The sequence below is a fragment of the Mustelus asterias genome, chromosome 11 (assembly GCF_964213995.1).
Source record: "Mustelus asterias chromosome 11, sMusAst1.hap1.1, whole genome shotgun sequence".
Lineage (NCBI taxonomy): Eukaryota > Metazoa > Chordata > Chondrichthyes > Carcharhiniformes > Triakidae > Mustelus > Mustelus asterias.
This window is the reverse complement of record NC_135811.1, coordinates 42,775,270-42,791,285: the sequence shown is the minus strand read 5'-3', so window position 1 is coordinate 42,791,285 and position 16,016 is coordinate 42,775,270. Positions and strand designations below refer to the sequence as shown.

The 16,016-nt window shown below is 44.4% G+C and overlaps 1 protein-coding gene across 1 annotated transcript in view; it reads right to left on the bottom strand.

The window, feature by feature from the left end:
- Window positions 1–16,016, bottom strand: part of adgra1b (adhesion G protein-coupled receptor A1b) — a 359,394-nt gene that overhangs the window by 343,078 nt on the left and 300 nt on the right. Inside the window, exons 2-3 of the mRNA XM_078223476.1 lie at window positions 7,318–7,389; window positions 5,167–5,238 (exon numbers count right to left, since the gene is read on the bottom strand). The gene's annotated coding sequence lies outside the window, so the exon portion shown is untranslated. The remainder of the gene's footprint in view (window positions 1–5,166; window positions 5,239–7,317; window positions 7,390–16,016) is intronic.

Here is a 16,016-nt window from a genome sequence, read left to right as displayed (position 1 = left end):
GAGCATGCACGGGTTCCCGCTCATTCTGCCGATTTCAGGCTCTTTGGCGTGAATGGGCCCCGCCCCCTGAGCTTTTAATGATATTCACGAATGTGACCTCTGCAGTGCACAGAGAGCGGAGATTCAGGTCTGAAGTTGGCCTTCAAAAACAGTCATGATCTAGACCAGTTTTTCCACCAATTCAGCACTTTTGGGAGAATCGCCCCTGTTAACTCTGTTTCTCTCTCGCTGCGGTTGCTATGTTAGCTGCTGAGTATTTCCAGTATTCGTGGTTTCAATTCCAAATCATTTTCCATTTTATTCTTTGCGAAAGTGCAGCTGTAAATTCGAAATGTATTATGTATTGAATGCACATTATCACACACTTTCCATATTACACAGCTGTTAGTTTTAAAGACAATCGATTAAATTGATCTAAATTCCTCTGAATGCGATCAGTCTCCCATAACTTGGTCAGACAAGAGAAGCAGATGTTGAGTTAGAGAGCGACAAAGCAAAACAAGAAAATAAGCTTTGACAAAGGGTCATCTGGACTTGAAACTTCAGCTCTTTTTCCTCCTTACAGATGCTGCCAGACCTGCTGAGATTTTCCAGCATTTTCTCTTTTGGTTTCAGATTCCAGAATCCGCAGTAATTTGCTTTTATTAAGAAAATAAGCTAATACAACAACAACATTTGTAAACATTATATTGGCATATTGTGCTGTTCTCTGTAATGGATTTAAAACTAGCAAAACATACTCTGGTGGGACCCCACTGTTTACAAAGCCCTCACACACTTAATTATCTCTTCAGTTTCAAGTTTCAATCCAGCATTCCTGATGGTCAGATGATCAGAAAGGTCATAGGCTGGGGCTTGAGAGTCAAGGAGGTTGAAGTTTGGAGGAGGGTTGGAGGTGGCAGGGGTTGGTGCGCGAGAGGTGAGAAGGTCAGATGTTGGGGTCAAGGTTTGCAGGGTGGGTGTTGGAGGTGGGGGAGGTCAGGAAGCGGGGGAGGGATGGACGTCGGGGTGGGTTTCCAGGTTGGGTGGTGAATAGTCAGAGGTAGGGATGGTAGTCAGAGTTCGAGAGGTTGAGAGGGTCGGGGGTCAGGGGCATGGGTGGTCAGAGGTTCGGGATGGGAATGGGTTCAAAGCTCAGGTGTGAGGGTTGCGGTGGTTCAAAGGTGGGCAGGGGTGGTTTGGAGCGTGGTGGGGTTTTCAGGTCAAGTACTCAGGCCGATGGTAGCACCAAGTTGGGTCAGGTTGGGTCAGACCTGCCGGGGCAACTGGAAGTTTTGAAGGGAATAGGGTTGATTAGTGGGGGTATGGTTTCAGGTCTGCGAAGTGGTGGAGGGGATGCCGATGTTGGGGTAGTGGGGAATATCAGTCAGGGTGTGGGAAGTCCTGTGAGGGGGTCAATGTGTGAGAAGAGTCCCTTGGGTGGGCAATCTAATCGACTTATCACGCTGGTTGATCGGCGTGGTGAGCTGATAGGAACAAGTAAAAGGCGAAAAACCAGGTTCGCACCTGACTTCTTGCCTCTCGTGATGATACTGGCCCCATTCTGCCGGCGTAATCAGCTTCACGCCTGGAAAGGACGTAAGGCTGATTTCAATATTTATGAGGTATTTTTAATATGATTAGTGAGCCTGAGACGCAATTGTCCAGGATCACTCACCTTAATGACCTCGCTGATCGAGGTCCTCACCGACAAGGATCGCGTACGGTCCCCACCAATATGCACCAGATGTGATGACCTCGCCAGTAGGACCGGAAGCCATTGAGGCCCACATGAGATTGGGGGGCAGTGCCCGGTTATCTGCTTCTACCACCTCCTTTGGCAGTGCATTCCAGGCACTTAGCACCATCTGTGTAAAAAACCTGCCTCTCACATCTCCTTTAAACTTTCCCCCAGTTTACCTTAAACCAATGTACCCTAGTAAGTGACATTTCTATCCTGGGAAAAAGACTCCAACTATCCATTCCATCTGTGCCTTCATAATTTTGTAAACTTCTATCAGGTTGTCCCTCAGCCTCCCACCCTGAAGTAAATGCAATTCAAACAAACTTGGAATGAATTACAGTTAACAGCCAACCTATAATATAAGGTCAAAGTTGACAGTGAAAAACTTGAAACAACAGATTACTCATTTCTAGACCCCTTGCCAGAGTCAGGGTAACGTTTGTTATCTCCATAAAATAAGTTTAAATCTAGCCATTCTGAGAAAGAGGGCTGTAAAACATCCAGTCGGGATATAAATTATTCACATGGTTTCCCAGATTTAAGGAATGTTATAATGTAACCAATAATAACATTGGATCTGTTATAATGTAACCAATGGTAACATGCTGTGAGCATCAGCTGACCTGGTAGACAATGTAACCAATGGCAAAATGATGTGGTGGTCAGCTGACTAGATGACTCAGTATAAATAAGAAGCAAATGGGAATCATGGGGAGCTTGTATGGCCCCAAGTTTTGGAGTAATGAAGTTTTTTAATTAATGCTTTTTCTTTGATTTACTTTCTGAAGTTAGTTCTCTTATTGCTTGCAACTGAAGTACTGCAGGATGAACAAAGAAAATATTGGAGTTAGTTGTATGTATTACTACATGGAAAGTGGCCATGTGTGTCAGATTGCCATTGAGGTAGTGATTCAGGATAGAGCCTTGCTTAACATATTCTACTGTTTAAATTATAAGTGTGTGTTCGCTAACAGAAACAGACAGCTTAGTTTGGGAACATTGAGAGGCACTTGTTGCTTTGCTTTGGGGAAGACTGCAGCTCACTGGATTACGAGAGCCAACAGGAGATACCCAGTCAGTTAGACTTGCATTCAGTTTGGATTTCATGAAGGAAAAGCAACGGGAAGATTTGCTATATCTTGCAGCTAGTCCTCACATAGTCTTGTGGTGGAAAGATGTTCGTTTGGGAACCTGTGGGAAGGCAATGGATATCTGCTGGCCAAACAAGGACCTTGAACATCGACAGTAAAGGAAAAGATAGAGGGTCACATTGCCAAAACCAATGAAAAGACGCCCACAGAATCTTACCTCTGAGGAATAGTTGGGGTACTAAGGAGAATTTTCCTGGAATTATATCTCTGAGGAATACTATGGAGAAGTAAAGTAAATTCTGGAGAGCTTTGGCATACCTTTCGGGTTGTTTCCAGCAAAAGTGAATAAACGATCAAGATTGTGTAAGATAATTGAACTCTTAAGGGGAAATAAAAAATTGATCGGAGTTCATAATAAACAATGTTTTAAGCTGTAGTGTTAAGTTAACAGTGCACAGTTTGTTTAATTCATTTTGATATACAATAAAGTTTGTTTTGGTTTAAGAATGTGAAATATTGTGAGTATTTCTGTTGGTTAAAAGATGGGTGTTCAAACTCATTCTTTAAATTTTAACAATCCCAAACAGGATTCATAACAAAATCAAACAAGTCGGTATTTTTGTGTTAACCACTAACATTCTTGACTGCATTTAAATGTGTTCACCAACAAAATATCAAACAGTAGTAAGTTTGCAGATCACACCAAGATTGGTGGCATAGTGGACAGGGAAGAAAGTTATCTCCGATTGCAACGGGATCTTGATCAATTGGGCCAGTGGGCTGACGAATGGCAGATGGAGTTTAATTTAGACAAATGCGAGGTGATGCAGTTTGGTAGATTGAACCAGGGCAGGACTTATTCAGTTAATGGTAGGGCATGGGGAGAGTTACAGAACAAAGAGATCTAGGGGTACATGTTCATAGCTCTGTGAAAGTCAAATCACAGGTGGACAGAGTGGTGAAGAAGGTATTCGGCATGCTTGGTTTCATTGGTCGGAACATTTACAGGAGTTGGATCATCTTGTTGAAGTTGTACAAGACATTGGTACGGCCACACTTGGAATACTGTGTACAGTCCTTGTCACCCTATTATAGAAAGGATATTATTAAATTAGAAAGAGTGCAGAAAAGATTTACTCGGATGCTCCCAGGACTTAATAGTTTGCGTTTTATGTAGTGGCTGGATAGACTGAGACTTTTTCTCTGGAGCGTAGGAGGTTGAGGGGTGATCTTATAGAGGTCTATAAAATAATGAGGGGCACAGATCAGCTAGATAGTCAATATCTTTTCCCAAAGGTAGGGGAGTCTAAAACTAGAGGGTATAGATTTATGGTGAGAGGGGTGAGATACAGAAGTGTCCAGAGGGGCAATTTCTTCACACAGAGGATGGTGAGTGTCTGGAACAAGCTGCCAGAGGTAGTAGTAGAGGCGGGTACAATTTTGTCTTTTAAAAAGCATTTAGATAATTACATGCAAGATGCGTATAGAGGGATATGGGCCAAATGCGGGCAATTGGGATTAGCTTAGGGGTTTAAAAAAAAGGGTGGCATGGACAAGTTGAGCCGAAGGGCCTGTTTCCATGCTGTGAACCTCTAAGACTCTAAGTGCTTTTCACACTACAAATTGCACAACCCAGCAAATAATGCACATCAAATGGGCTCTGAATTTACTGATCTTTTCTGTCACATCAAATCAGCATTACAGCAATTTTGATGGTGGATTCTACGTCGGGACATGGTCCTGTTCTGTAATGGCGGCCCTGGTTTCCATCATAAATGTAGACATTTCAATGAATGCACTCATCAATGTTACTGGCTGTTCATTACAAAATATTCAAATGAGGAGTCCCCAAATTCCATGAGCCCCACATTCCTCCTGATCCCATTAAAAACAAAAATCCTCCTGGGCCATTTTTCTGAGCATCCTTCAACAATCGAAGCTGGTTAGGCTACTGGATACCTGGAACGGATGGATGGTGAATGCACGGGACACATTCAGCTAATTTTGCATGGAAATTGTAACCAAGATCTTACAACCATTGTGGGACCTTGATTTGTATCTTTCAGCATCCTTCCACCTGCTTCAAGCAGACAGGCTGCTCAATCTTTTCAAGAGTCAACTAAAAATTGTGCCTGGGTTTTAAAGGAGCAGGTGGAGTTCATACCAGTCAGATTCTGTGGTCAGAAAGTTCAGGCTGAACCTTTTGGAACTTAGCCTAGGTGGAGATAGGTTGATTGATATATGTAGGGTTTTTGAAACTCAATAACTAAGTAGTACAAACAAACAACATGACCCTATTAATAGAACTGATCCCCAGTCCCCTAGAGTTCCAGATTATAATGGCATACTCACAAGACTTTCAACGCAGCAAGCTCAACAAACAGCCCAATAGGAAGCGTTGAAAAGATATTCCCCGACAAATTCCTGCAAAACAAAGCAACATTTACTGATCAACACCCACATACAAAACATGTTGGTTTGAGCTAGGGAGGATCGAGGATCAAGAGGGGGCAGGGCAGTGGATGGGCATGGGTGATGATGATTTTCCATAATTAATATCATTCAATGCAAGCACTGAAACATTACTGGTCATTATTTTTCTATGGGAGTAAGTTATGCAATGTGAAATGAAGGTTCGGCTCAGTCAGCCCATTACTTCTGGAGGGCAGGTACAACCAATTCCTCTTATAGACTCTATCCAAGTGGTTTGATCAGCAAAGCTTCTCAAAATTTGCCCGTGTCCGCTGGTGCAAATTAGGCAACTTATTTTGGGGCATAAGCATTCATACAATTCTCAGTTAGTCAATTAGTTAACCTTTGCAAAATGCTGATGTCAATATATTAGGCAATTTTAATGGATTAAATCATGGTTCTCACTGACCAGAATTTTATGCTCCTTCCCCTGGTAGGTTCTGAGGTGGTGGGGTGTGGCGGGGGTATGGTAGATCTGATTGACCAAGAGCTCTGTAAGGTGGGACTTCCATCCAGGTGCGGACAGACATGCCGTCTGCTGCCAATCAATGCTCAACTGAGTGGCTTGTCAGAGTGGACGGGGTTGTGTTCCCCACCAACTCTCAGGATGATGGGCACGAATGCTAACCATCCTGAAAATTCAGGCCACTCTCTAATTCTTTTATCCTTTAATTTCACAAAACAGAGGTCCATAATGTACAGAAATTCTCTCATCTACAAAATCACTTCTACTTATCTCAGTTAATCAATATTTAATTTTTGTTTGTAAGTAGATGGGGTATTGTGGCACAATGGATAGTGTCCCTTCCTCTGAGCCAGAAACTCCGGGTTCGAGTCCCGCTCCAGTACTTGATGGAAGATGAGTCCATAATATGGTGAAACATACACCAATGGCAGACGTTAAGAGTGGGCGATATTTCTGCTTAGCCATGTGATATGAAGAAAATTGGAGCATGTACCATCACTTCCATTGCACGAGACTATGACATGCATATAAAAATGCGTATTGTTAAAGCAACTCAGGCTCCTTTGGAGGGGGGCTTGTTGGCTTAATTGACTCAGTTGACTGGACAGCTTGGGTGGATCAGCCTCTTGCTCTACCTGTAGTGGTAGGCTAGAAGTGCCTTTGGGCAGAGAACTATATCAGTTAATGCACATATAAATGCTCGCATACATGTATAGGAATTATTGGAATTTTTGAGACGAATTTGATACAGGGCTTTGCATAGACCTGGAAACCTATTCTTTCTAGCTTGGAACCAGTGGTCAACTCCATGACAGCATTTGTGGACCTATCCAGGAATCAGCTTCTGATAGCTGATACAAAAACAGAAAATGGTGGAAAGTCTCAGCAGGTTTGACAGCATCTGTGGAGAGAGAATAGAGCCAAAGTTTCAAGTCTGGGTGACCCTATATCAAACGAGAATCAGACGACATTTATACTCTAAGGGTGAAGTTGGGGGGGGGGGGGGGGGTGGGGGGGGGGGGGGCTGTAATATGACAAAGGAAATGTAAATAGTGATGATGGAGATTGAGAAAGGAGCTAAAAGTGTCCATTAAATGATTGGAATATGAGAGTGGCAAAACAGAGGTTCAGGTTGTTGAACACTACCGGAGGTGTGTCGCAGTTGCCCTGAAGGAGGTGGAATGTTTGGAGACATGATGGAGAGTGAGATTGGAGAAGTAGAAAGATAGAAGTAATAATGAAAGGTGATAAAAATGGATGATTGAGATGAAAAGAAGAAATGAAATAGGAGACATGAAATAAAATATATGGAGATGGAGTGGACGTGGGGGGGGGGGGGGGGGGGGGTGGTGGGGGGGGGGTTTCATGCTCTGAAGTTGTTGCGCTCAATGTTCAGTCCGGAAGTCTTCTAGCTGATGGTTTATACCCTTTATAATCAGAATTGCTTCAAAGTAAGGCTGCCCATAAATGCTCAGCGGACTGTTAACACCAATTTAAAACTTAATTAATTATTAAAGAGAATCTTCACTCAGTGATGAAAAGCAACCGAAAAGTTATGTACTTACAGTTTAGACAAACTGGTGAGGCCTGTAAATATCTCAGGTCTCAGACATCCAATCCTGTTGTTTGACAGATCCCTGTAAATAGAACGCAAAATAATTCCATTGTAAACTTTAACTATGGGCTGGAATAAGTCTTTGGCGGAATGAAACAAGTGACGTGCTTCTGAATGGAATAAACCAGGAAGATCCTGAGGCAACATCATTGATCTAACCATCTCCACCTTCCCCCAACCCTCAGCCCCACTAATCATTTACGCTGCTGCCTCACAGCTTCAGGGACCCGGGTTCAATTCCAGCCTCGGATCACTGTCTGTGTGTAGTTTGCACATTCTCTCATGTCAGCGTGGGTTTCCTCCGGGTGCTCCGGTTTCCTCCCATAGTCCAAAGATGTGCGGGTTAGGTGGATTGGCCATGCTAAATTGCCCCTTAGTGTCCCAAGATGTGTAGGTTGGGGGATTACCCATGGTAAATATGTGTTGTTAAGGGGATAGGGCAGGGGAATGGGCCAGGGTAAGATGCTCTGTCAGAGAGTCGGTGCAGATGGGATGGGCTGAATGGCCTCTTTGTGCACTCTAGCGATTCTATGATTCAGACAGTTTTTTTCATGAAAGGTACAATATCTGACTTGTGTGTCCTGGCTACATGCAGTGAAAAGCCAGCGATCACGTTCCTCTTCATTTTTCAGTTGCCAGATATGGAATGCATGCCCTAAGTAATCAGCACCAGGGATGGTTGAGTCAATCCTGACCAAGGGTAGCTGGAGCCAAAGTTTCAATCCCGTGTGCCAGGACTTACTGGTGGCTGTATGGAGTGAGACCGAGTTGTCAGCTGCCACTATGACAGGCACAAAAATTCAACGGTAACAAAGAGTAGGGGCAGAAAATAAAAAAGGGCAAAGAATTCTAACAAAGGGTAAGATGAAAAAAAAAGTGATTGACAAAAATGGAGCAAACTTTGAACATTCGATCAGTTCATGAAAACATATGAACTCGTGCACATATTCAAATCAGTGACACAATACTGAACGTTAACACATGCACTAAACCACTGCGACTGTCAATCTTTCATACAGTGACAAGTAGACATTTCTGTCTTTTCCGTCTAATCCACCTTCTCTCATCACACTTCCCCCTCATTGGCCATGCTAAGTTCTCCCTCTGTGTAATCAAACAGGCGCCAGAGTGTGGCAACTAGGGGATTTTCACAGTAACTTCATTCCAGTGTTAATGTAAGCCTACTCATGACACTAAAAAATAAACTTTGAATTCATCCCACCAACTCTTATGCTTTAAATATGGTGTAATTATGCACCTCTTACTTTCCCCTACTTCACTAATCCCAACCCTACCCTTTATCCTTCCACATGCACCATAGAACTGCCAGCTGGTCAAGAACAGGGCTTGAAGAGCAAGAGACACATGAGATTTAATAAAGAAGAAATATTACACATCTTAGGATACTAAGGGGCAATTTAGCATGGCCAATCCACCTATTGTGGATCTTGAGTGTGGGAGGAAACCGGAGCACCCAGAGGAAACCCACCCATGCAGACACAGGGAGAATGTGCAAACTCCACACAGACAGTGACCCAGGGCAGGAATCAAACCCGGCAGCAGTGCACTGTGCCACCATGCCAGTTTCAGTGGAAAAAAGAAACAGAAGAGGAAAGAAGTGGTACAGGCCCACTATAAGCACTTACACTGTTCCAAGAGAGTATATATCAAGAAATAACTGGGGCTTGGAAGAAAGTTACTGCAATAATCATGGGCAACTTTAATCTACTTATAGATGGGACAAATCAAATTGGCAAAAGTAAGCGTGAGGAATTAATAATGGGAAACTAAGAAACAGCAGAAACTTGGATCAAATATTTTGTATCTGTCTTCATGGTAGGAGATGATTGCATTGTCACTGGACGAGTAATTCAGAGACCCAGGCTAATGCTTCAGAAAGACATGTTCAAATCCCACCGCAGCAACTAGAGGAATTTAAAATCTATTAACAAATCTGGAATTGAAAGCTAGTCTCAGTAATGGTGACCATGAAAATTGTTGCAAAAAACCATCTAATGTCCTTTTGGGAAGGAAATAAGAACAAAGAACAATACAGCACAGGAACAGGCCCTTCGGTCCTCCAAGCCCGCACCGCTCCCTGGTCCAAACTAGACCATTCTTTTGTATCCCTCCATTCCCACTCCGTTCATCTGGCTATCTAGATAAGTCTTAAACGTTCCCAGTGTGTCCGCCTCCACCACCTTGCCCGGCAGCGCATTCCAGGCCCCCACCACCCTCTGTGTAAAATACGTCCTTCTGATGTTCGTGTTAAACCTCCCCCCCCTCACCTTGAACCTATGACCCCTCGTGAACGTCACCACCGACGTGGGAAAAAGCTTCCCACCGTTCACCCCATCTATGCCTTTCATAATTTTATACACCTCTATTAGGTCACCCCTCATCCTCCGTCTTTTCAGTGAGAACAACCCCAGTTTACCCAATCTCTCCTCATAACTAAGCCCTTCCATACCAGGCAACATCCTGGTAAACCTCCTCTGCACTCTCTCTAAAGCCTCCACGTCCTTCTGGTATTGTGGCGACCAGAACTGGGCGCAGTATTCCAAATGCGGCCAAACCAACGTTCTATACAACTGCAACATCAGACCCCAACTTTTATACTCTATGCCCCGTCCTATAAAGGCAAGCATGCCATATGCCTTATTCACTACCTTCTCCACCTGTGACGTCACCTTTAAGGATCTGTGGACTTGCACACCCAGGTCCCTCTGCGTATCTACACCCTTTATGGTTCTGCCATTTATCGTATAGCTCCCCCCTACGTTAGTTCTACCAAAATGCATCACTTCGCATTTATCAGGATTGAACTCCATCTGCCATTTCTTTGCCCAAATTTCCAGCCTATCTATATTCCTCTGTAGCCTCTGACAATGTTCCTCACTATCTGCAAGTCCAGCCATTTTCGTGTCATCTGCAAACTTACTGATCACCCCAGTTACACCTTCTTCCAGATCGTTGATATAAATCACAAACAGCAGAGGTCCCAATACAGAGCCCTGCGGAACACCACTAGTCACAGGCCTCCAGCCGGAAAAAGACCCTTCCACTACCACCCTCTGTCTTCTGTGACCAAGCCAGTTCTCCACCCATCTAGCCACCTCCCCCTTTATCCCACGAGATCCAACCTTTTGCACCAACCTACCATGAGGGACTTTGTCAAACGCTTTACTAAAGTCCATATAGATGACATCCACAGCCCTTCCCTCGTCAACCATTCTCATCACTTCCTCAAAAAACTCCACCAGGTTAGTGAGGCATGACCTCCCTCTCACAAAACCATGCTGACTATCGTTAATGAGTTTATTCCTTTCTAAATGCGCATACATCCTATCTCTAAGAATCCTCTCCAACAACTTCCCGACCACGGACGTCAAGCTCACCGGCCTATAATTTCCCAGGTTATCCTTCCTACCCTTCTTAACTAACGGGACCACATTAGCTATCCTCCAATCCTCGGGGACCTCACCTGTGTCCAGTGACGAGACAAAGATTTGCGTCAGAGGCCCAGCGATTTCATCTCTCGTCTCCCTGAGCAGCCTTGGATAGATTCCATCAGGCCCTGGGAATTTGTCAGTCTTTATATTCCCTAAAAAAACCTAACACTTCCTCCCTTGTAATGGAGAATTTCGCTAACGGGTCAACACTCCCCTCCGAGACACTCCCAGTCAACACATCCCTCTCCTTTGTGAATACCAACGCAAATCTGCCATCCTTACCCTGTCTGGCCTACTTGTGACTCCAGAGCCACAGCAATATGGTTGGCTCTTAACTGTGAGCCAAAATGGTCCAGCAAACCACTCAGTTCAAGGGCATTTACTGATGGCAGCAAACGTTGATCTTGCCAGCGATGCCCACATCCCACAAAAAAATAAAGAAAAATAGAAGACGCTAAAGAATCTTAAGAATAGTAGGAAATCAAGAGGCAAAGGACACCACCTGGAAGAGGGACTTCCCTTCTCTCTCTCATGAGTGGCAGATCCCTGGCTCTCTTGCGACGTATTGCAATTCTCTGTGATGCAAAATAATCACAATCACGAGGAAAAAAGTACTGGGAAAAATTGTGGAACTAAATGGCCCTGGATCTGCTGGACTGATACCTAGTGCACGCTCTTACTGGCTGTTCATGCCACACTCCCGCTGCAGCACAGTTGGAGAATTTGACGACCAGCCAAATCTCCATTCACTGCAGCGGGATGGGAAAATCCCGCCGGCCTGAACTGCTGTAACATTCCGGCCACAGTGTTTGAAAAGAAGTTGTGGCAGAGATATTAGATGTATTGGTTGAAATCTTTCCAAGATTCTAAAAAGGTGCCAACAGAATGAAAACTGCAAATGTAATGCCCATATTCAAGTAAAGAGGAAGACAGAAAGCAGGAAACTATAGGTCAGTCAGCCTAACATTGTCACTGAGAAAATGCTGGAATCTATTATTAAGGAAGTCGTACCAAAACATTTAGAAAATATGAGTTGACAGGATTTTAAGAAAGTGTTCGACAAATTTATTAGAATACTTTGAGGATTTAATGAGGATAGATAAAAGAGAGCTGGCAGATGTCATGTATTTGGCTTTTCAAAAAGCATTTGATAAGGTACCACACAAAAGATTACTACATGAGATACTGGAAACAACTAATGATGTTGAAGCAACATATAAGCATGGTTAGAGGATTGTCTGATATTGAAAGATGGTCAGAATAAAATAATCATCTTCAGGTAGGCAAGCTACAACTACTGAGAATCATAGAATCATACAGTGCAGAAGGAGACCATTCGGCCCATCGAGTCTGCACCGACTACAATCCCACCCAGGCCCTAGCCCACATGCATTTACTCTAGTTAGTTCCCCCGACACTAACGGGCAATTTAGCATGGCCAATCCACCTAACCCACACATCTTTGGACTGTGGGAGGAAACTTGAGCACCCGGAGGAAACCCACACAGACACAGGGAGAATGTACAAACTCCACACAGACCCAAGCCGGGAATCGAACCCAGGTCCCTGGTGCTGTGAGGCAGCGGTGCTAATCACTGTGCCACTGTGGGAGATACTCTTCCACAGGGTGGTGGAAAGAATGCACCTTGTCAAGCAACAGAGGCACCTCTCTGTTCTGCATCATCTCCCTCTCCCTCCAGTTCCTCCTCTTGTACCTCCTGCTTCTCATCCAATGTCCCCATCCATGGGCTCATCATCCTTTAGGTACTCTATGTTGTGGAGAGTGCGGGAAACCAGCACAATGACCAAGACTTTTACAAAAGGATATTGTGGCTAGGATACTACCTGGGCCATCCAAGCACTGGATTCAGTGCCATCTGAGCGTAGGATGCTCCATCAGCTGCGAATCTTCTTTGTTATCCAACCTCAGTGATGAGGGCATCTGTCACTTGGGTGATGCATCAGTGTGCAACTGTGAGATATTGCAGACATCCGCCACTGACAAGGGAACAGATGTTCATGACCATTTGCCACAGACTCTCAATCCCTTTCAGCATTTGTTGTCAATCATGCCCAGGTCCCTTTTGCACTGTCTGTGGATTCTGTGTTCAGATTAGTATATCCTTCTCCTTTGTATCTCTCATCCCTCGCCTCTGGCCGCTTGATGCCCGAGGCTGGTGCTCCTCATTTTCAATTGCCTCAATTTCTGAAGGGGTAGCCCCTAGTTCCAGTTGCCTGGTGGAATCTTGCCCAGTGCTCCAATGCCTGGACAATGCCAGGAGGGTGACAATCACTTGAACTGACAAAATTCTTCATACTGGCTCCTCCCCTGACTGTTGATGGTTTGCTAATATTTTAACTTCCAAGGGGTAAGCTCTATGAAAAGGCTGAACACTTACGGTTAAAATCTTTCTTGCTGCCATGTCTCAGCCTCAGCATGGTACAGGCCTACCTCCAGCTGGCCTGATTTAAACAGCTGCAGAATGTTGTTAGCCCCCAAGGGGACTGCAAAAGATTGCAGAGTCTGACTTTAACAATACTGTAATAAATTTAACTGGCCTATTTCAGAGCGCAGGCAAATTCGGAGGCTTGCACTCCAACCCTCACCAATTTGGTGACCTCTGAAACTGAGGTGGGCTGTCCTGTCACGTGACATTATCTTATAAGGAAAGGTTTAGCAGGTTGGGCTACACTGATTGGAGTTTCAAAGTATTTTTAATCTGTTATTCTGAGGGGGCTTGACAAGATGAATGACAAGAGGAGAATATAACACTGCATGGGGGGGTGGGGGGGCGGGATTAGATTCAAGCGAAGGGTCATTAATTTCAGATGGAGATGAGGAGAAATTTCTTCTCTCAGATGGTCATTCATCTTTGGAACTTCCTATCCCAGAGAGGTGTGGAGGTTGGAGGTTGGATCACCGAATATAGAACAAAGAACAAAGAAAATTACAGCATAGGAACAGGCTCTTCGGCCCTCCAAGCCTGCACCAACCATGCTGCCCAACTTAACAAAAACCTCCTACCCTTCTGGGGACCATATCCCTCTAGTCCCATCCTATTCATGTATTTGTCAAGACGCTCCTTAACAGTCGCTTCCACTACCTCCCCTGGCAACGTGTTCTAGGCACCCACTACTCTCTGGTGTAAAGAAGTTGCCTCGTACATCTCCTTTAAACCTTGCCCCTCGCACCTAAAACCTATGCCCCCTAGTAATTGACTCTTCCACCCTGGGAAAAAGCTTCTGACTATCCACTCTGTCCATGCCTCTCATAATCTTGTATCATAGAATCATAGAAACCCTACAGTGCAGAAGGAGGCCATTCGGCCCATCGAGTCTGCACCGACCACAATCCCACCCCACATATTTTACCTGCTAATCCCTCTAACCTACGCATCCCAGGACTCTAAGGGGCAATTTTTAATCTGGCCAATCAACCTAACCCGCACATCTTTGGACTGTAGACTTCTATCAGGTCGCCCCTCAACCTCCATCGCTCCAGTGAGAACAAATCAAGTTTCTCCAACCTCTCCTCATAGCTAATGCCCTCCATACCAGGCAACATCCTGGTAAATATTTTCTGTGCCCTCTCCAAAGCCTCCACATCCTTCCGGTAGTGTGATGACCAGAATTGAACATTATATTCCAAGTGCGGCCTAACTAAGGTTCTATAAAGCTGCAACATGACTTGCCAATTTCTAAACTCAATGCCCCAGCCAATGAAGGCAAGCATGTCATATGCCTTCTTGACTACCTTCTCCACTTGCATTGCCATTTTCAGTGACCTGTGTACCTGTACACCCAGATTCCTTTGCCTATCAATACTCTTAAGGGTTCTGCCCTTAAGAGTCCCCTATAGTCAAGGCTGAATGAGACAGATTTTTGATCTACAAGTGAGTCACGTGTTACGGGGGCGGGAAGGGGTGGGGCTTGCAGGCAGGAGTTGAAGCCATAATCAGATCAGTCATGACATCGCAATGCCTACTCCAGCTCTTTTTTCACATGTTCTTATGCTCGAGGATGGGAAGAATGTAATTCTGACTATTTGAAATGTGCCACGGACAACTCCACAGATTGCATTAATGACACTTCTTTGACTGACCCACTGGGAATGTTAGTTGAACAATGCAGAATGGAATCCATTCCGAGGCAGCTATTCTTCATTCCTGCAAAGAGCCATGATGAATTGCACAAACTGGACCCCAGGGCAAATTCTGATGCAAACGTCACTCAGTGTGATTCGAACTCACCAAGCTGCACAATGCAGGAATTTGTAGCAATTCTCCTGTTGCTAGTGGCTGTTGCCAAGTTGCTGGAAGTACCATCCCCACACTGCTATCACACATGTTCTGCTCCTTGTAACTACAAGTAGTCCATGGGGATGTCCTGACTTTTTTTTTTAAATCCTGAAACGCTGAGCAGTACGAGTACAATTCTTTTTAATATGAAAGATTGGCTGCTTTGAACAGGTTCATGCAGAATAACTTTAATGAAGGGCTCAAAAAATATTTGTTTTCTACTGTCCATTTCACCTTCTGCATGGCTATCAAAGTGATCATTAAATGAGCTGTTTCTATGTTTGCGCATTTTTGTGTCCATGTGCATCAACTTGAGCCCGATCAAACTGATATCAGATATAGAAAATCCACATGAAGGTTTTAAGAAATTAATTTTCAGGCTAATAAAGCTTTGAAACGTTTTATTGAAATGCAACATATAGCACAATTAAAACACGTTACTCACTGAAGAACATAAATGCACAGTCACTGCATGTGAAGTATGTGTATGCAATCTGCATCTTGATCTTTACTCACACAGCAGAAGACCACCTACTGCATAGTCCAGTCTGTCCTTCCTCCACTAAAATTTATTAGGAAGTAAATAGGTGCCAATGTAGGACACACACAATTTGTATACAGGGGCCTGAATTTTCCCTTTCTGGTTTGGAGCACAGGATTGGGAGACTTCCCAGCCTCGTGAATCTGACTCCTGAGAAACTGCCCCAGGAGTTGAAATTTTCATTCCAGGGGTTGGGGGGGGGGGGGGGGTGTGGACTGCATTTAGGTTCTAATGGAGGTTGGGCCCACTGCCCCTGGAAACAATTTGATGATAGCATCACATGGGCAGCCAGTTGCATAAAGAAATGGTGAGAGGCTGACCTCGGTAATCTGGCACTTTACCCCAACTGCAAAAAATT